Below are 21,400 nucleotides of genomic sequence, written 5' to 3'. Positions count from 1 at the left end.
CCCGAATAAAGCAGCACAGGAAGGGTCTCATTTAAGACTTCACATCAGAATGCTTTCGGGAGTTGCAGTCAGTGTTCTTAGAGATTTCCGATTACATAAAAATACCAGAAGTAGGAGAAAACACCTAATTGTGGAATGTGTATTTTTTTTTTTTTTAGCAGTTTTAACCAATCTCTCTTGAATTACCAACAATCAGACTAAGGTTTATGGCATGAGGGTGCTGATGAGTCTGTTACTTTCCAGGCTAAGACAGAGAATAATGCATTAAACTCAGTTTTGAAAATGATCCCAAATATTTATTGCAAGTGAGTGTTTGGCTTCCTGTTATTTTTCTCCCTAAACTTTAGTTTTAATTTTATCAAAGTAACAAATGAGTCTAGTTTAAAAGTCAACACTACTACTAGATTTGAAACAAAACAAAAGCAGTCTGCAGCCACCTTCTGCCTCCCTCTAACCACCCCCCATAGAGGCAAGGATTTTTGAACCATTTTATCCGTTTTCTCTGACATTTGGATTCTTAATTCTGGAGAAGTATGTGCTGGTATCTCTCAATTTTTAATTTTATTAAAATCTATAATCTACTGACTTCTTACCCTTGAAAACTGAGGTTTTTCCTCTTCTAAATTAATTTTAAAATCAGCTTAAATTTTTCTAGTTTACTAAACTATTGAAAATACCCATTTTTTATTTTTTAAAAATTTTATTTATTTCAGAGAGAGAGAGAATGAGAGATAGAAAGCACGAGAGGGAAGAGGGTCAGAGGGAGAAGCAGACCCCCCGCTGAGCAGGGAGCCCGATGCGGGACTCGATCCCAATGTGGGACTCGATCCCAGGACTCCAGGATCATGACCTGAGCCGAAGGCAGTCGTTCAACCAACTGAGCCACCCAGGTGCCCGAAAATACTCATTTTTTAAACCACCACATGAAAAGGAGACAACTAAAAGAAATAGATGTCTTTCTAAAATGCTGAAAGAACTGAGGGGCACCTGGGTGGCTCAGTCAGTTAAGCAGCCGACTCTTAATTTTGGCTCAGGTCATGATCTCAGGGTCCTGGGACTGAGCCCCACGTCGGGCTCCCTGCTCAGCGTGGAGTCTGCTTGTCCCTCTCCCTCTGCTCCTTCCCCTGCTCTTTCACACGCTCTCTCTCTCTCAGATAAATAAATAAAATCTTTAAAAAATAAATAAAATGCTGAAAGAACTGAAAGCAAGATTTAACTGGGAATCTGAGAAAAAGATTCTGCCTCAAATGTTACGACCCTGCCTTTAGACAACAGCAGCTAACCAAAGGGCCTTGTATTTGAATGTCTTATCTGCAAAATGAGGGACGGGAACAACAGTTTCTCAGGCTCTTAGTATTAAGAGTTGAATCTGAGACTGTGAGACGCGAAGCATTTTCCAGAACACCTTCTAAATTCAGTTAGGCCTCTCCTAACTGTACCCCATGGTCACTCCCTTTGACGGACAGATTTCTTTTGTAACTCTCAGAATATAACGAATCCTAGGTGGTTGTTTTATTCCTTTTCTTTTTTCTCTTTTGTTTTCTCCTCTTTTCTAAGCGTCTGACATTCCCAACAGGCACAAAAGTGATCCTGCTGGCTTTCTCTCTTGCTCCTGTGCTATTAGGTTTAATTTGTGTGCTTTTATAACTTTGTACTTACGCCCACAGGCTTTTGAACAATGGGTACCCATTCAATAAATCCAAGAAATAAATGACTTGATGATTGTAAGTGCTTTGAACTCAATGGACAGAAGGCTCTACATAAGTAATATAACAGTAAGGACACAAAAATGTAAGATTGAAAAGAAAAAAAAAACAATCTAAAGCTTTTTTGGAAGCCACACACACACACACACACACACACACACACACACACACACACACACACACACACACACCTCTCTCCCTCCAACATCCTTTGTTACACAGCATGCATTTTCCTCATTTGTACTCGGTTCTTAAAATCTCTTCCTCTATATTTTTAGAGACGAAATGACAAACATTTGTAAAGCAAAAATGCTTTAAGGAGTATTTCCTTTGAACCATGGATGTGATGGTGACTGCGAAGCTTACTATCTAATGTTAGAGATGCTTAAATATGTCCTACAATCTTATGGAAGTAATCCCAGGGCTACAATGGGGCTCTCTGGAGCTTCCTGTAACTGGAGCTGTATAAACACACTTTTGATTTTAGTTCTTTCCACTTGGTTTACTAAGCATAACTTAATTTAAAATCTGACATATAGACTTAAATTAATCAGGATATTCAGCTACTATGAAGTTTATTATAATAAATTATTAAAGTACTAATATAAAACTTGAATTTTACACAAGCTTAACTCTTACCATCCATCCACATAAGAACTTCATAAAGTTGGGTATGTTAAGCAATAGAAACAGGGTACCATATTCTAAGGTAAGACAGGCTGAACAGGAGATTGAGAATAATTAGTTTTATATTATCTTTCTGTCCTAGACTTCAAATTTAAAAATCTAATCTCTAAAAGAATCTTCTCATGATTCATCTAGCTACCTGTCATCTTATACTATTCAAAATAATTCCCATTTTTACATGCCCAGATACCATCTGTTTGTCAAAGCCGGGAGATATGTTTCAACCTTCATGTCATGCTCAACCCACAGTTGGCTCACCATTTCTTCCTAAGACACACCTACCTGGCACCATGCACGCGGCATTACCCTGATTCCCCCTGTTACAAGCATTTCCTCTTCTATCCAACTTCGGAAGGTTGGAGGCCCCCGAGAGCTCTGGACTGATCCCTCTTTCCCTCTCACTGTGCTCTCATCAATTGCTATGACTCTGCATATCTTATTCAGGTGGACACCACCTGTATTCCCCCTCCAGTGGAGACTTCTTGGAGTTCTGAGCCACTGTACTGTCATCTCTCACCAAGCTGATTTATCTGGCCCCAGTCTCAACTCTGACCTCTTTAAAAGAATCACTAGTCTAAAACACTTTTTCCAAGGTACATCAGATCAGTTACTCCATTGTTCAAAACCCTTCAACGACTTTATGCCAACTCCTTACAATGAATAGCCCGCCAGGCCTGGCATAGCCTGACAATGACTTATGCCTCCAGTCTTATGTAATGCTACTCTCCAAGACATTCTGGCTTGCTTACACTTTGCTGAATAAATAGAACTCTGTCCTCCCCGCAGGGCCTTTGAACATGTCGTTTAAAACATTCTACCCCCACTCTTATTCTGGCTGACTCTTACTCATCTAACAGGTCTCAGTTAAATTCTCACAAAGCAAATACTCCATCTCCCCAACACCCCAAATTTAGATTCTCAAAATTCTCTTGCATTATGTTGCAGTTATTTTCCCTAACCCTATTTATAATGTTGTATTTATTTGCTCGCTAAATGACTGTGTTTTTTTCCCTCCACCAGCTCCTGAGGTGGGGCAAGGTCCATTCCTGTTCATCCATCACTGTATACTCAATGTCTGGAGAAAAACATGACAAATAAAATCATGTATTTTGGATGGATGATGCCCTCCTTGAATATATGCTGTGTTTCACTTTTGTATTTAATCCTATGTAAAAACTAGTAATAAGTCACTGATAACAGGACTGTTGTGCTTATTTTCGGATATGGAAATTGAAACTTAAAAAAATTAAGTAATTTCCTTTTATCACATAGCTACTATAAGACAGAGTAGAATTCAAACTCAGGTATGTCTGAGGCCAGAGTCTTGACAAATCTTATTTCTTTTTTTTTTTTTCCATTATTGTCTTTTAAAAAATTACTTATTCGAGTACCAGTTTCTTCATACTCCCTTTCTCCCCCTCAAGTATTATTTTGAAGCAAATTCCAGATACATCTTTCAGTCATTAACATATCAGTAAGTGTCTCCAAAAGATAAAAATTTTTCTTCAAGGGGCATCTGTGTGGCTCAGTCAGTTGAGCATCTGACTATTGATTTCGGCTCACGTCATGATCTCAGGATCCTGAGATCAAGCCCTGTGTTAGGCTCCGTGCTCAGTGGGGAGTCTACTTGAGATTCTCTCTCTCCCTCTCCCCCTGCCCACCCTCCACACGGGCACTCTCTAATAAATACATCTTTAAAAAATATAACCATAATGCCACCCTCACACAAAAAAGTCAATAGTCATCTCTGAAAATTATCAAATACCCAATCTAATCTAATTAGGTAAAAAAAAAAAAGGGTTTTTTTTTTAAAAAAACAGAATGAGGATACAAATAAAATTTTTATAGTGCAAGTGGTCTTTATTAAAAGTGTGTTTCTCTCTCTCCGTTTTCATTGCAATTTATTAGTTGAATAAACCACGTTACTTGTCCCACACATTTCTTGTAATCTGGATTTTGGTGGTGGCAGTTAAGGTTTCTCTTCTGGATATTTCTGGTAAATCAGCAGGTGAATCTAAAGGCTTGATCATGGGCGCCTGGGGGGCTCAGTTGGTTAAGCGACTGCCTTCGGCTCAGGTCATGATCCTGGAGTCCCGGGATCGAGTCCCACATCGGGCTCCCTCCTCGGCAGGGAGTCTGTTTCTCCCTCTGACCCTCTGACCCTCTGACCCTCTTCCCTCTTGTGCTCTCTATCTCTCATTCTCTCTCTCTCAAATAAATAAATAAAATCTTTAAAAAAAAAAATAAAGGCTTGATCATATTAGGTTTGATTCTTTTTTTCTTTTAAAGCAAAACTACTTCATAAATGGCGGTGTGTTCTCCATCAGAAGGCACATGATGTCTGGTTGTTTTTGCAAGTTTAGCAGCCACTCATGCTCAATGTTTAGATGCATTAATTTATTAAGGTTTGCAAAATGGTCATATTTTAATTCTAACTTCTCCCAAAGAGGAACTTTCCCTTATCTATTGTTTTCTTACCATCTTATATAAAAGACAGGATAAATTCTTTGTTCCTTTTAGTGGAAATCTGGTTGCTAAGGATGCTCAATGCTATGTGACTGGGTTGGTCACTGTTTCCATAAGTTCAAAGGACAGAAGTAGAATGACTAGACATAGCTTGAGATATTAAACAAACAAAAATATGAGTCCATATAAACACTTCCTATTCAAGCCAAGATCAAAGGGGTTTTACTCAATCTCTTCTATTTTACATCTGCATATACTGTTCCTGTGCCAAGAATCCAGATTCCCAAGGCAATGGGGGAAGCAAAATTAGAATACTGCACAACTATTCATTTGCTTTATCTCACATTACACACACGTTTCTTGAAATAACAATATCAAGGTTTTTGCATAAATATGATTAGTAAAAACAGTTTAATTTTTTTTCAATTGTGTTTTTAAGGTATAGCCTACTAGGTACGAAGAGTCGCTTGGTTGGTTGGTTATGCCACCAACTGGATATATATTTAGGTTTATCTATTCCAATGTATTTCAGTGTTAGAGGTTGCTCTTTTAAATTTCCTTTTATAATCATGCTATATGTATAATCACTAATATTCAACTCAACTCTATAGGAGGCACTGCTGTCAATTTAAGAACTACCTATGTAGTTCTTAAGTTAAATCTAAAGAACAGGATTATTCAGAAGCTCATTTTATCCCTATTGCTTTCCTTCACTCTTATAGGTAGGTGTTCAAAGAGACTTTCTTTTTATAGTTTACCTTCCATTTTTTTTTTTTTTTAAACTCTACCCCAACGTGGGGCTTGAACTCACGGCCCCAAGATCAAGAGTCACATGCTCTACTGACTGAACCAGCCAGGCGCCCCCCACTGTTTTTTTCAAATATAAACAGATACAAACAGATATCACCAACCTATCCTGAGGATGATTATGTGGTGGCACACAGTTTCATATAGAAATATTTCTCATTCATTTTTATAGCTGCATAGTACGTTATTGTGTGAATGCACCAAAGGTTATTCAACCAGTTCTTGTTGATGGAGCTTTAAAAATCAGTTTGGTTGGTTTCAGTATTCTCATATAATTTTATGTTATATTTACATATATCTAAGTCTTTTCAATAAGTAGACTTTTGATATGTGTCTATTTTGTTTGCTTTCTTTTTATATTTTGTTTTTTAAGCATATTTTTTGGTATTTAGGAAGTTTGTATTTTTATTCTAATGGTAATCTTCATATGAATAACTTTATATAATTTCTCTTATTTTTTGTCATTTCCTATTGGTTCCCTACTATAAGCAATACTGAAATTAGCTAATTAATTTCTTTTACTTCCTACTTCTCTCCCAGGATCTGACGTGAAATAATATCCTTTAACTCCCAGTTAACTATGATCGCATTTCTCCCCATTTTCCTCTCCATATTTTAAGTTGTATCTCCATTGTTAGAAATACAGCCTTAACTTACTAGCTCCTTTAGGTATATCATTTAGTGTTCTACTAATAGAAACGTAGATAATGCTCACCACCAGCCTTTGTGACTGTCCAATCATCGGGGTTGTCTAAAGCTCTTTTTCTATTACAAAGGTTGGCAAACTATGAACCATGGGCCAAATCGTGTTTGTGGCCTATTTTAATATGACCTTTTGAGTTAAGAATGGTTTTTATATTTTTAAAGGGTTATATATAAACCAATAAAAACAAAAACTAAATACTCCATACAAAGATAGGCGACAGAGACTAGCATGTGTCCTACAAAGTCTAAAATATTTACTCTCTGGCTCTTTATCAAAAACCTTTGCTGACCACCACTCAGAGACAGTAGTGGGAGATGGTCCTTAGGAAGGATACAATATTTTGAGATCCTAGATTTAGTAAGATTGTCTATGTCTGTTATACTTGGAAGTCAGCTTGGTGGGATATAAAACCCCTCACTCATATGTGCTTTCTTTGAGTATCTTCAATATGTAATTCCATCTTCTTCTGGCCTAAAACACTGCTGTCAAAAAGTCTGTTGATAGTTTGATTTTCTTCCCTTTAAAGTGCCCTGGTCTTTCTGCCTGGCTAGCCCTTGATTGCTTTCTCTTTATCTCTGTGTTGGTATTGGTTGTCCAAAGCATAGAGTATGCTCTTTCCACATGCAGTTTTGAGTCTTTTTCCTTCTTCTTAATTTTAGGAAAGAAGTATAGCTTTTAGTATTTTTCCTCTTTTTTTAGGGACTCCTATTTATAGTTGTTGGATCTTTGCCTATATTCTTTAGTCAATGTCTCTCAAAGCCTTTTTCTTTCATTCCTTTTTGTTTTCAAGTTTTTCATCTTTCACATTCTATTACTCTTAAGGCATTATATTTATTTACTTAGTAAATACTTGTGTATAGCTGACATTTCTAAAATGATTATTTTATTTAGAAAAAATTATCTATTTTTTAATAATTCTGATTTATGTTTTTCTGTTTTACCTTTTTTTTTAAGTAAGCTCTACACCCAACATGGGGCTCGAGCTCATGACCCTGAGATCAAGAGCCACACACTCCACTGACCGAGCCAGCGAGGCGCCTCTGTTTTATCTTGTGTCATTTTCTTAGTTTCTTTTAGTTATTCTGAAAAGTTATTTAATAGTTTTCATCTATTTTATGGGTACATCACTTGCTTTCATTATCAGTACAGATATTCTTGTTCTCCTTATTCTGTTTTATCTTCTACCTTTGCACTGGATTTGAATGACATTTCTCTTTTGCTCATTTCTAATGAAGTTAGTTTTTTTTTAAAGATTTTATTCATGAGAGAGAGAGAGAGAGAGAGCACGCGCGCGCATGAGCATGGGGGAGGGGCAGAGGGAGAAGTCGACTCCCCGCTGAGCAGGGAGCCCAATGAGGGGCTTGATCCCAGGACCAGGATCATGCATGACCTGAGCCAAAAGCAGATGCTTAACTGACTGAGCTACCCAGGCGCCCCTAAAGTTGGTTTTCTTAACACTTTAGGAGGGAGGAGTGGGTCAAGGTAGCACTTTCTAGTCTCAGGACTCTAGGGTTACCTTTTCTTTGTTTCTCTGAAGTGTTCGTAAATATAGCCATGCCCTTTTTGGGATCTCCTGGCTCTCTTCTCCAACGCTGCATTTATCTGAACTTTCGTTTTCTTTGTGTCTCTGACCTCCTCTGTGGGCTATATTTCTAGTAGCTTCACCTCAATGTGGGGTTTGGTCCTAGAAGAAAGCTGCAGCTGTTTAGTTTCAAAAGTTCATAGGGCCCACAAGCAGATGCCTTACACTCAACCATGAATTAGAGAATGAAAAAACCCCTAACAGTTTCAGTTGCTTTTCTCAAACTGGTCTTTCCAGTGAGTCCCTTCTGGCTACTTTGGGGTCCTCCTGTTCTCAGATCTCTCAGACATCTCTTCAGGTTCTTCTGGTTCCTCCCACACACACTACAGGGATCTGGTAGCTCCCGGGAGTCTGTACCCACTCTCTTGTGTGCATTCCAACAATCCTATACAAAATCCCTTTCTATCTACCCAGTGTATCCTCATGGAAATAATGGAACCAGAGAATGCCAATGTTAAGGAAATCACACTAAAATATCTACTTCAAGACAGATTTTATTTTTATTTTTTTAAAGATTTATTTATTTATTTTAAAGAGTGAGAGACTGTGTGCATGTAAGAGCACAGGAGGGGGAGAGAGAGCTCCCCACTGAGCACAGAGCCCAACAAAGGGCTCAATCCCAGGATCCCTGAGATCACAAGCCGAGCTAAAAGCAAGAGTTGGATGCTCAACTGACCAAGCCACCCCAGGCTCCCCTACTTCAAGATATATTTTAAAGGCAAAGAAATCAAGGGTCAGGATGGTGAAATAAGTTGCCCAAGCTCATAGCAAATTAAAAGTGAAAAACACAGAGCGCAGGTCTTCTAATTCCCTGGCTATTGCTCTATCTAAAACTTTTCTGGATTACTCTTCAATCAGCAGTGGTTTAAGATGATTATCAATATGATCCAGATCATTTCCTTCCCAGCCACAATACCCTGTCAGGCTCCATGAGGCTCCTGCCTCAAGCCCTCTGTACTCCCTGTTCCATCTTGCTAGAACATGTCTTCTGCATAGCCACATGACTTGTCTTTTCTCAATGTTACCTTGTCTTTTTTTTTTTTTTTAAGATTTTATTTATTTATTTTACAGAGAGAGAGAAGAAGGGAGAGAGAGAGAACAAGTAGGGGGAGCAGCAGAGGGAGAAGGAGAAGCAGGCTCCCCACTGAGCAGGGAGCCTGATGTGGGGCTCCCCGCTGAGCAGGTTCCTGGGATCATGACCTGAGCCGAAGGCAGACGCTTACCAACTGAGCCATCCAGGCGCCCCAAATGTTACCTTCTCAGTGAGGCAAGCACTTCACTGTCCACCCATTTACACTACTAACTTCCCATTGCCAGCACTCTCCATCCCTTCATCCTGCTTCATTTTCCCATGGGACCTTCTAACATTTCATTCATTCATTCACCTGTGCTGGCAGTCATCATACATCTCTCTTCGTTAGAACATAGGCTTCACGAGGGCAGAGATTTTTATCTTTCCTGATATCTTCACAGGGCAGAGAGAAGTACCTAAAAAAATAGTAGTAGCTAACAACATGTGGGATCAAAGAATAATGAATTTCAAGAACCATATGGAGTTTGTTTATGCATGCATTACTCTTTTGTAACTGTTACTACTAACTGTTAACCTGGAGAATATTAGTAATGATATGATGGAGCATTCACAATGGGTATGGGAAATATACTACTTGGAATTGGTTAATGAGCAGAAGCATTACTCATAATGAAACAAAAGTTACCCTTACTCTTATCTGAATTAATGACCAGTATGAAACAACTTCGTAAGAGAAATGGTCCTACCTTTTAGCCTTAGAACATGACCCTAAAAAGGATGTCATTAATTCAATCACTAAAATGGTCAGCTGGCATTGCACATTCCAGGAAAAAAGATAGGTTTGAGAGCAACACAATACTCTCCTCATGACCTCAAACAAAATGCAAACTTGAGGTCATAGAAGATACCAAGTGAAAGATTACAGGGGCCTCACACGTGTGAAAATAATTAACCATGCCCCATTGATTATTAAACAAACATGCTAAGTAATTTCATTTCCCTGGTGCCAAGTACATCTAAGGACTGAATTTAGTTCTTATAGGTCAACTTTCTAAAAATAACTGCTTTGCAGTATTAACAAATGATGAAAACCAACACATTCCAATCATGAAAAAGCCTCTAACAACAGTCAAAGCACAAATTAACTTGCCTTTCTACTTCCCTACATGTACCATTTCTCATGATTGAGATCTCCAAATTCACATCTCAAAAACTCAAGTAATCCATGAATAAATTAATAAATAATTTAGGCTCAACTCTCTCTGGTGTTAATGGAATCTTCTAATAGTTGAAGTCTAGATAAACTCCGATACTTTCATGTCCGTCCTTCTATTTGTAAGGTGATCCTCAAATGTTCTTGTGAGGATTCTTAAGAATTTTCCAGAAATCCATGAAATTTCTAGAAAAACAGGCAGAGCTGAATTCTCAAATATAATTCGTTCTCATAAATTTAATCAACTAAGGAAAGAGTTGAATTTCCACTCATACAATGAGCAAGATTACTGGTTTTTTGGGGTCTTACTTAGAGAAACAAAAATAAAGTGCCATTTATAAAACATTTGCAGCTTTGACTATAATCAACTGTAATAATAAGATACCAGCTCAAAAAAATTCTTTTCATTTAAACCTCTTTTGTAATACTGCTTTTTAATAACCCTCATAATAGCCGAATTAAAGGACCCCAACAGAAATCATTCATCCCACATAAAACAAACATTGCCTTTTCTTCTTAGCTTTGTTTTACAAGCTACATTATTTCCAGATGACGCTTGAGGGGACTATGGTTTCAAGAATTAGATGCTTAAATAGACAGCTGCTTTCTATTTGCCATGTAAATCAAGGATATATCAAAGAAAATTCCAAATAGTAGACTTCTTTTCTTCCTATTCGGAACTACCAACTCAGGCAGAAAGGAGAAATAGAGAAAAACAATAAAAATCTGAGCAAATGGAAAATTAAAATTAGGATTTCTTAAATAGATAAAAGAAAATTTAGAGACTGTCAGCAAAAGGTATTTTCATATAAGCTCTGCACAGTAGCAGGTGAGAATTTTTTCAGTACAACAGGAAGGGGAAAACACCGTGATCACTGGTTTTTACAAATCTATCACACAGGGCTACTGAACTTAATATGCACGGGTTTTCTGTACTCTTTAAACTTTACTTACGTTAATTAATCATTGCCAGATTTCAATGCAAACACATCCCATTTCCTTTTATAAGCCAGAGGAAAGAACACAGGAGTTATTTAAGTATTTTTGATGATAATTTTTCTTAAAAAGTCCTTAAAAAGAATATTCTGCCATACTCCTTAAGAACAAGACAGGAATAAAGAAATGGCAATAATCTTTCCCTCAATGGAGTTGTGCTTTTTAAGAATGAAGTTTTTTTTTTTTAAACAAGAGGGGAGTCCTCCAACTAAATATTGTCCTTAGAATCCTAAGAACAATTCTGAAACTTGTAGTTCAGAAGTGTATCCAAAGCCAAGTTATAATACAACCAAGAAAATGAGTCTGATTATGTTAAAGTCAGGCCCAGTTTATAATTAAAATGGTGGTGGCAGGGGAGGTTGCTCACTTGCTAGAGGCTTTATTTATTTGAATTTTAAAATCAATTGTACTAAGGAAGAAACTTCCTGGGACCTAATCAGTGTGGGGCTTGAGACCTATATGAGATCAAAACAGTTGTTACTTTTCTTTCTTTTTTTTTAAGATTTTATTTATTTATTTGCCAGAGAGAGAGCACAAGCAGGGGGAGCAGCAGAGGGAGAGGGAGAAGTAGGCTCTCTGCTGAGGCGGGAGCCTGATGTGGGGCTCGATCCCAGGACCCTGGGATCATGACCTAAGCCGAAGGCAGACGCTTAACGGACTGAGCCACCCAGGCGCCCCAAAGTAGTTGCTTCTTTTAGAGATGTTCACCAACCTTATTCAGAAGACTTGGCTTTCTACTTTTTTTTTTTTAACAGCAGTTTCTACATTATGAAAGTAACTATAAAGATCTTGATTCAAATTTCATGATCCTCCTTGAAGATCTGGTTGATCCTAGAGCTGGAGCAGGGGAAATACCTGATGAGTTAGAACATCCTGAGGGTCTCACAGGAAAAAAAAAAAAAAAAAGGTAGGAGTATATTCAAAGGGCAGGAGAGATACCCCAAAAGAGCTCCCAATGGCCAAAGTTGGAATAACCTGAACGAGAAAACAATAGCCCTGGGTTACAAGACAAAGAATAAAATTATTATCTATGAGTCCATACAGATATAAATAACTGCATAAATAAATACACTGAGGAGAACTGACAGATCTTCCTTGCAGAAGTGCTTGATAAACGTAGAAGGAATGGGACAAATAGAAAATCACAAATAAATCAGTAATATATAATGAGGACAAGATCAATGGAGGCAAAATTTGTGGGAAAATGTTTAAGCAGAAACAGGATACTGGCATAGTCTCAAAAGATTTCCCCCAAACATATAGTAATTACCAAGGAAAAATTAGCAAGTTTATAGTAAAGAATCTTAGCAGACATCACCCTGGTGAAGTGGTCAAGGAAAACATGTAAACACCACCAGTAACCACCACACTGACGTCATGTGTTCCCTGACATGATGCACTGAGAAGGGCAAGTCACCTCTGTGGTGCCCTGCTCAGCAATTCACAACGTCCATCTAATCAGGACAAAATGCCCGACAAACCCAAATCAAGGGACATTCTACAAAATGAGCAATACTCTTCACAAATGTTAAGCTCGCCAAAGACAAGGAAAGACTCAGGAGACAGGACAGCAAAATGCAATGTGTGATTCTGGCCTGAATCCTAGCAAAGAATAAGGGCATTAGGGATAAAACTGGGAAACTGTGCATGAGATTTGTATTTTAGTCAGTAGTATGGTACCAAGGTTAATTTCCTAGTTTTGATCAATGGTCTGTGGTTATGTAAGATACTGACAAAAGGGAAAGGTGGGGGAAGGGTATATGGAAATTCCTTAGATCTCTTCTGTAAGTCTAAAGTTATCTGAAAATAATAAAGGAAGGGGGCACCTGGGTGGCTCAGTCTGTTAAGCAGCTGACTCTTGATTTTGGCTCAGGTCATATGATCTCAGGGTTGTGAGATAGAGCTGCATGTCAGGCTCCGTGCTCATCAGGGAGTCTGCTTGGGTTTCTCTCTCTCCCTCTGCCCCTCCCCACCAACCCCACTCACTCTTTCTCACATAAATAAATAAATTTTTTAAAAAATTAGTAAAGGAAGAAAAGAAAGGAGGAAGGAGGGAAGGAAAGGAAAAGTAAGTTATGGGTGTCCTTGGGAAAAATTCTAAGATCTGGACCTGTAAAGAAAAGTATAAGGTAAAAAGTATAAGTTCTCTTCCCCTGAGGGCCTTCAGTTTGACTCCCCACAGGTAACTACTATTTACTAGTTTCCTATGCATTTTTCCAGGATAACTAACTGCCTATTTTTAAACATACATGTATGTATAACCTATATACTATAAAGTTTTTTTTTAGTGATTTAAGTGTTATAGTTCATATGAGCCCATATGGCTTGAATTCACTTTTTATAAAAAATGGCTGCAAAAAAAAAATGGCTGCAGAATAGTGGACTGGATGAATTTATACTTTATCTAATCAGTCCCTTACTGATGGGTATTTTGCTTGTTTGTACTTTTTTGTTCATAAGCCAGGCTGAAAAATACACACCTTTATGCAGTTGCATATCTAATTGACTTTAAGAGTTTCTCAAGTCAAATCACTGCTCAAGAAACATTTTCTCTCCGGGGCGTCTGGGTGGCTCAGATGGTTCAGCGTCTGCCTTCGGCTCAGGTCCTGATCCCGGGGTCCTGGGATCGAGTCCCGCATCGGGCTCCCTGCTTGGCGGGAAGCCTGCTTCTCCCTCTGCCTCTCTCTCTCTCTCTCTCTCTCCCTCCCTCCCTCCCTCTCTCTGTCTCTCATGAATAAATAAATAAAATCTTTAAAAAAAAAAAAGGAAAGAAACATTTTCTCTCCTTGAAAATATTAACTTTTTTGAAGTATGAACTTTATTCTCGTACATTCATCCTCATGCCACAATGCCAGCCAAGCTGGTATCTGTCACTAATATTCAACAAATAGTTCTTTTCTCCTAGTGCTCCAAGCACTGCCTTTTTTTTTTATTTAAGCACTACTTTTTTTTAAATGGCTTCATCAAGATAAAATTCACACAACATATATTTCACTGATTTAAAGTGTACAATTCAATGGTTTTAGTATATTCAGAGAGTTGTGCAACATCACCACTACCTAATTTTAAAGCGTTTTCATCATCCGCAAAAGAAACCTGTACTCGTCAGCAGTCACTCCTCATTCTGCTTCGTGCCCCCAGTCTGACTTATCTACTATCTGTCTCTGTAAGATGTGCCTACTCTGGACATTTCATATAAATGACATGCAGCCTTTTGTTACTGGCTTCTTTAACTTAGTATAACGTTTTCAAGGTTCATCCATGTTGAAGCTCGTACCATTACTTCATCCCTTTTTATTGTTCAATAATATTCCATTGTATGGGTAGCCACCTTGGATTTGTCCATTTAGTTGATGGACATTTGGATTGTCACCCTTTTTCGGCTATTAGGAATAAAGGTGCTATGAATAGTCATGTTTTGCATGGACTTCTGTTCTCAATTCTTTGGGAGTATTACCATATGCTGGCCATATGGTTATTTCACTTTTAGCTTTTTGAGGGACTGCAGGTTGTTTTCCAAAACAGCTGCACAATTTTACATTTTTACCATGGGCTGAATGACGATACTAATTTCTGCACACCCTCAAAAACACTTGTGATTTTCTGCCTTTTGATGACAGTCATCTTGGTGGTATAAACTTCACTGTGGCTGAAATTTGCACTTCCTGACCATGATGTTGAGCATCTTTCGATGTGCTTACTGGTCACTTGTATTGTCTGCTTTGGAGAAATGTCTATTCTGATCCTTTGCCCATTTTCTTTTTTAACGTAGTAAAAACTTTATTGCTCTCTTGCACCACAGTCCAACAGGGTACCCAGCTGGCTTTCACTGAGAGGATTCAGAGGCCCACGCCCTGCCATACTGTGGGACCCTGGAGTCTCACATCAGATTTCCTGCATCCAGCTAGCACGTGATGAGAGAGATGTGGAAGATGGCCCGGGGGTGGGGGTGGTGACATCACTTCCACCTATATCCCACTGGCTAGAGCTAGTTTGATGCTCCCGCACCTCGCCAGATGTGAGCATGATGGCAAATAGTGCTTAGCTGTGTAATCAGGCAGAGGAGATGGGATTGGTGAGCATCCCAATCACTGCCTCAGCCAAGGCCTAGTGGGATGTCTGGCAGTCAGGAAAAGTGGCTGGCCAACTAGAAAAATGCCAACATGAGCCACTCCTTTGCTCTTGGTGGTCACTCTGGGTTGGTTCATCTCAGGGGCTCTGGGACACACCCAGCCCTGGTATATTTCTAAGATCAGGGAGCATGCTGAAAAGTGAGGGCTCCCCTTCAGAGTTGAGATTCATCCTTTGGTGCCAAAGAACTACTGAGGTGTTCCCAGACAGATTAAAGATGCTTCCTGATGTCACCCTCAACTATGGTCAGTTCCTGGTGGCTCCCGTTATCTCTCCCCCTTCACCTGATGTCATACCTCTCCTGCAGGAAGTTTTCCCCATCACCCGAGGGCGTGGAGACATCTCCATCTTCTAAACCAACTCCTGTTCTCCCAGAATTTCTCTCCCAAACACGAACTGCACAGCATAAGTGTAGTAGCTAAAACTTACTAAACACCTGCTGTGTGCCAAGGATCCTACCTGGACTCATTCATTTAATCCTGACAACAACCCTGGGCAGTAGGTTCTGCTGTCACTCCCGTTTTGCAGATGAGACAATTGAGGCCCGGAGAGGCAAAATGACCTGCCCGAGGCCAGACAGCTATGTAAGATACATAAGCTACAGAACCAGGTTACACAACATTCACCCATTTTTTTTTTTAAACTGGACTATTTGTCTTTTTTGTGATTGAGCTGTTAAGAATTATTTACATATTCTAAATACTAAGTAGTCCCTTATCGGCTATAAGATTTGCAAATATTTTCTCCCATCCTGTGGGCTTTCCTTTCACTTTCTTGATGGTGGCCTTTGAAGCCCAAGAGTTTTAAATTTTGATGAAGTCTAATTTGTCTGTCTTTATTTTGTTGCCAAAGATTTACTCCTATATTTTCTTCTAAGTATTGTATAGTATTTGCTCTTATATTTAAGGGCTATGGTCCATTCTGAGTTTGTGTACGGTATAAGCACCTATTACACGCCAGACATTGTGCTGGACATGAGAAACCCAAGGGCGGTGATGTGCTGGTTTTACTTCTATGCCCTTATTCAAGAAGCAGAACCCTGGACTGTTTTCCCCCCTCAATCTCTCCTTTCAAAATACTACCTGGCTTGGGGCGCTTAGGTGGCTCAGTCGTTAAGCGTCTGCCTTCGGCTCAGGTCATAATCCCGGGGTCCTGGGATTAAGCCCCGCATCGGGCTCCCTGCTCAGCGGGAAGCCTGCTTCTCCCTCTCCCATTCCCCCTGCTTGTGTTCCCTCTCTTGCTGTGTCTCTCTCTGTCAAATAAATAAATAAATAAAATCTTTAAAAAAAAAATACTACCTGGCTCAAATTGCAACTCCCTTCCATGAAACCTGGCACAATTCCTTCCCTACTTCCCCCAAATTGTTCTCTCCCTCTTCAGACAACCCACAAGTTTTGTTACAGCCCTCTTACAAAATTTATCATATGGAATTGTATTTAACTAGCCACTGAGAATCCCTGTGTACAGGCACTAGGCCACCTTCATTTTTACCTCTCACACCATGTTAAAGTAATTCCAAAACAGAAGTTTTAGCAACATCCTGATTAATGTCACTATCACCAGAATAAACACCCAAAAGTAATTCCTTCAAAAGTAACAATATCTAAAAGGAATGGTTTTAACAATGGCAAATTTCATCGTTTCCAACCCCTTGGATATTGTAGCTCATCACAGATAACCATTCTCATGTTCTAGCAATGTTAAATTCTCTACCCCAGCCTCTATATCCCACAGGAAAATCTGCAAGTGACAGTCTCATCCAGAACCAACACTACAAAATACAAGTATTATGTAATATATATGTGTATTTATGACTGTGTATGTGAATGGAAGCATTTTAACATTATCTCAGTAAAGGCACAAATGTATAAAACAAACAGCTGAAGATATTTTTCAAGATTACCTAGCAACTATTTCAGTCAAATGAATTTGAGATTTGAGTTAAAGAGTAGATACTAACAAGGAATCTTAAAAATATAATGACCTAAGATACATGGGAGAAAAACAGAAAAATCCCTGAATTTAGGTTTTCTTGTTATGTGGAATCAGTTCAGAATACCTTGTAACATATTTCTGAAGAAATGAAATGTCTAAAAGCAAATATAAACAAGAGCCAAAAGACTATGAATAAGAGTTATTGGCTCAGGGGTACCTGGGTGGCTCAGCCAGTTAAGCATCAGACTCTTGATTTCAGCTCAGGTCATGAGCTCAGGGTTGTGGGATCAAGCCCTGTGTAGGGCTCTGCACTCAGCGGGGAGTCTGCTTGGGATTCTCTCTCTCTCCCTCTTCCTCTGCCCCTCCCCCAATTCGATGGCTCGTGTGCTCTCTCTCTCCAAAATAAAAAAAAAGATCTTAAGAGTTATTGGTTCAAAAGGTAAGTCAAATGACATACTCCAGGGTTAGCAATATTTCAGGATTCCATGCAGAATAAGCAATCAAGATTTGATCAAAACAAATTTCAAATACATGGAGTTTGCTCTTTAGGAAGTTAAAATTTAAGATAGCAAATTATTAGATCAAACAGAGGTTAAACAACCTGTTTTTTGTTTTTTTTTTTAAAGATTGTATTTATTTGACAGAGACATAGTGAGAGAGGAACACAAGCAGGGGGAGTGCAAGAGGGAGAAGCGGGCTTCCCACAGAACAGGAAGCCTGATGCAGGGCTCAATCCCAGGACCCTGGGATCATGACCTGAGCCGAAGGCAGATGCTTAATGACTAAGCTACCCCGGCGCCCCTGAACAACCTGTTTTATGTGTACTGAACTAAAATAAAGAATACAACAATCACCCTTTGAATAGGAAAGGAGCAATTTTAACATTTTATTTATTTATTTATTTACTTATTTGGATTTGTTTCATATTTAATACTTAAGTGCCAAAAAGGATAGAAATTCTTTTTCTTTCTTAATGAAAAGAAATAGGTAACTTTGTAAAAGTCAGAAAATGCCAGTATCCCTTTGATTCCATCCTAGATTCTTCTGCTGTCAGCTGGATCCAGCATAAACAGTGCAGGATGCATTTCTGAACTCGAGGTATTTGAACATAGAACACACGATTGCATATATTAATAATTAACAGCACATTCTAAAGGGTTTCATCTCACTCTGAACACAGCTGTTTCCTCCGGCCAATATTAAGAGAAAGTCAACATATTTACAAACAAGATTTAATAATGCTCACAAGAATAGAGTTTGCCCTCAAATAGGGAAACTACACATTGTTTTGTTTCAAAAGGTTATAAATGCAATGCCTGAAAAATCCAGCAGGTAAGCAGCAGGGCTAATAGAGTCTGTTTTTGGAATGGTCAGCTAGCAAATAAGCAACCTTCTGTCCAGGAAGCGTTTTGTTGGGGCAGGGGGAGGGGTACGGAAGGGACAGTGCTATTTACATCCCATTCTGCACTTCTCCCTTTTGCCACCCTTACTACCGTCTGTTCATCTTCTTGAACTTCTCATAGTGATAGTAGTCGGTGGCCTTCTCATTAGCAGGACACTTGCAGTTAGGAGGGGATGCTCAGGCTCTGGCTTCTCCGTGTCACCCACTCTTAAGGGTCGGGCTTTGGGCTCTTTTTTGTTTCTCCGTACGGGGGCATTGAGGTCCTTATGATAAAATGGGTTGTGCTGCACGTAATTCATGGCCATGTTGGTGGGCACGAAAGATGTCTCGCTGTCTTTCTTCTTGTTCTGCTGCTCCGCCAGCAGAAGGGCCTTGGCATCCTCTGTGGAAATGATATTTTTTATTTTAGCATCGATGCCTAGGTCCACCTCGGGGATGCCGCACAGCATCTGGTTGGAAAGCATCTCTTCAGTCTTCTTTGCTGAGGAAACACGGATGTTTTCAGGAAGTTCGTAAAGACAGTCCTCTGCATTCTTCGGCTTGACTTTCTGTTCCTCGTGTTCTACAACCCCCTTCCTCTTCTTCAGTTCTGTGTCAATGTGCTTCATCATGTCAGCATCCTCATCCCTTCGGTTGGTTTCTGTGGAAAATGATGTCCCCAGGTAGAGGTCCTCCTCTTCACTGATCTTATCTTTGCCTCCTTCCTTCAGTTTCTTCATGTCCACCATACCGCCTGTCTTCATCTGAAGGGGATCATCCATCCACTAGGGTGGTCTCTTCGTGTACCTTCTCTCCCACCCGCAGGGCCACAGCACTCACCCCGTTGGGCCTCTTCCTCAAGTTTTGCGCCTCATGGGTCTCTTCTAGTTTTAATTGAACCTCCTCTGATTCCTGCTCATCTTCTTCTGACTCTGAGTCGGCCCGGCACCAGTGGAAACTCTTGCCGGTGACTGGCATAGTCACGCTGGCCCCGCGGTCCGGCCACCAGGCCCCTGTACGGTGGCCGGGGCTGCTTCCAGAGCCTTAACATTTTATTTTTTAAGTAATATCTATACCCACTATGGGGTTCAAACTCATGACCTTGAGATCAAGAGTCACACTGACTGAGCCAGCCAGGTGCCCCAGAAAAGAATCAATTCTGACATAAAGATCATGCACAAATTAATGAGAAAATATATAATTTAGCTTAAAAATTACACACGTCGGGGCGCCTGGGTGGCTCAGTCATTAAGCGTCTGCTTTCAGCTCAGGTCGTGATCCCAGGGTCCTGGGATCGAGCCCCGCATCGGGCTCCCTGCTCAGCGGGAAGCCTGCTTCTCCCTCTCCCTCTGCCCCTGCTCGTGTTCCCTCTCTTGCTGTGTCTCTCTTTGTGTCAAATAAATAAATAAAATCTTAAAAAAAAATTACACATGTCCACTACATGTTAGAAACTAATCATTTTTGACTAAGGAAACAACCAAACCATTCAAATTGAATGTCATACAGATAAAATTTAGATCTGAAACTCCTTTGAAGTTTTGGATGCCTGCAAGAGCATGCAAATGTGTGGAGATGGAGCTTCATCCTCATCAACTAATTGGTTAACATTTAGCTTACTTTTTTCAGCCTAAGATACAAAAGACTCATGCCTTCAAAGTGCACTCAATCCTACAGGGAGAGAAGAATATCACAGATGAAACAATTATAGGATATAAAACAGCAGATATTTACTTGTTCCTTCTGCATGTGTATGCATGTGTGCGTGTGTGCATGTTTGTGTGAGTGTGCCTGCGTGTGTGTGTGTGTGTAAGAGATCATATATTCCACTGGTTCTGAAGTATTCTGATCTCAAGATGCTTTATATTCTTAGAAATCTCTGATGCTCTCAAAAAACTATTTTTTTTTAAGATTTTATTTATTTGACAGAGAGAGAGAGAGAACACAAGCAGGCAGAGCAGCAGACAGAGTGAGAGGGAGAAGCAGGCTCCCCGCCGAGCAGGGAGCCCGACGGACAAGGGGCTCGATCCCAGGACCCTGGGATTATGACCTGAGCTGAAGACAGCCGCCCAACCAACTGAGCCACCCAGGTGTCCCTCAAAAAACTATTTTTATGTAGATTTTATGTATTGGTATTTATCGTATTACAAATTAAAACTAAGAATAATTTATTTTTTTTTAAGATTTTATTTATTTATTTGACAGAGAGAGACACAGTGAGAGAGGGAACACAAGCAGGGGAAGTGGGAGAGGGAGAAGCAGGCTTCCCGCGGAGCAGGGAGCCCGATGCGGGGCTCAATCCCAAGACCCTGGGATCACGGCCTGAGCCAAAGGCAGACGCTTTACATTGAGCCACCCAGGCATCCCAAGACTAAGAATTATTTAAAACACAAGAATACAAGAATACAGAAGTACACATTCTGTGAGTGGCCAATGAAATGATCACTCATCATGAAGCCTCTGGACAACTCTACTGTACAGTCATGGGTAAAGGAAAGTAAAAATGAGAATCCTGAGAACCACTGGAATGTGTGTGTGTGGGTTATGTATATATACCCACAGACACACATATAGACATTAGTAACATTATACTTGCTTAGCATTCAATGATAAACTCTTAGTTGTTATTTATACTCCAGCTGATTTTTCTGATTCTATCTCCTTAATCTTTTTGGCTGGGTCCTTTTGGCTTATAACCTTGCAATTACTGTTTAAAATTAGATGGCAGAGTCAGTCCTACAGAAAGGTTCCCAGGTTGGT

General features: G+C 39.6%; 1 protein-coding gene and 1 pseudogene across 1 annotated transcript in view; both read right to left on the bottom strand.

Moving 5' to 3' along the window:
- The window catches only part of DYM (dymeclin), a 339,132-nt gene that overhangs the window by 91,294 nt on the left and 226,438 nt on the right, over positions 1–21,400 (bottom strand). The window lies entirely within an intron of this gene.
- On the bottom strand, positions 18,701–19,630 carry LOC114205056 (splicing factor C9orf78 pseudogene; annotated as a pseudogene).

Source organism: Eumetopias jubatus, unplaced genomic scaffold, assembly GCF_037043125.1.
Source record: "Eumetopias jubatus isolate StellerSeaLion01/CBP00866 unplaced genomic scaffold, mEumJub1_p1.0 scaffold_16, whole genome shotgun sequence".
Taxonomy (NCBI): Eukaryota; Metazoa; Chordata; class Mammalia; order Carnivora; family Otariidae; genus Eumetopias; species Eumetopias jubatus.
Note: the sequence above shows the minus strand (reverse complement) of the source record. Positions and strands in the feature narration are given on the sequence as shown.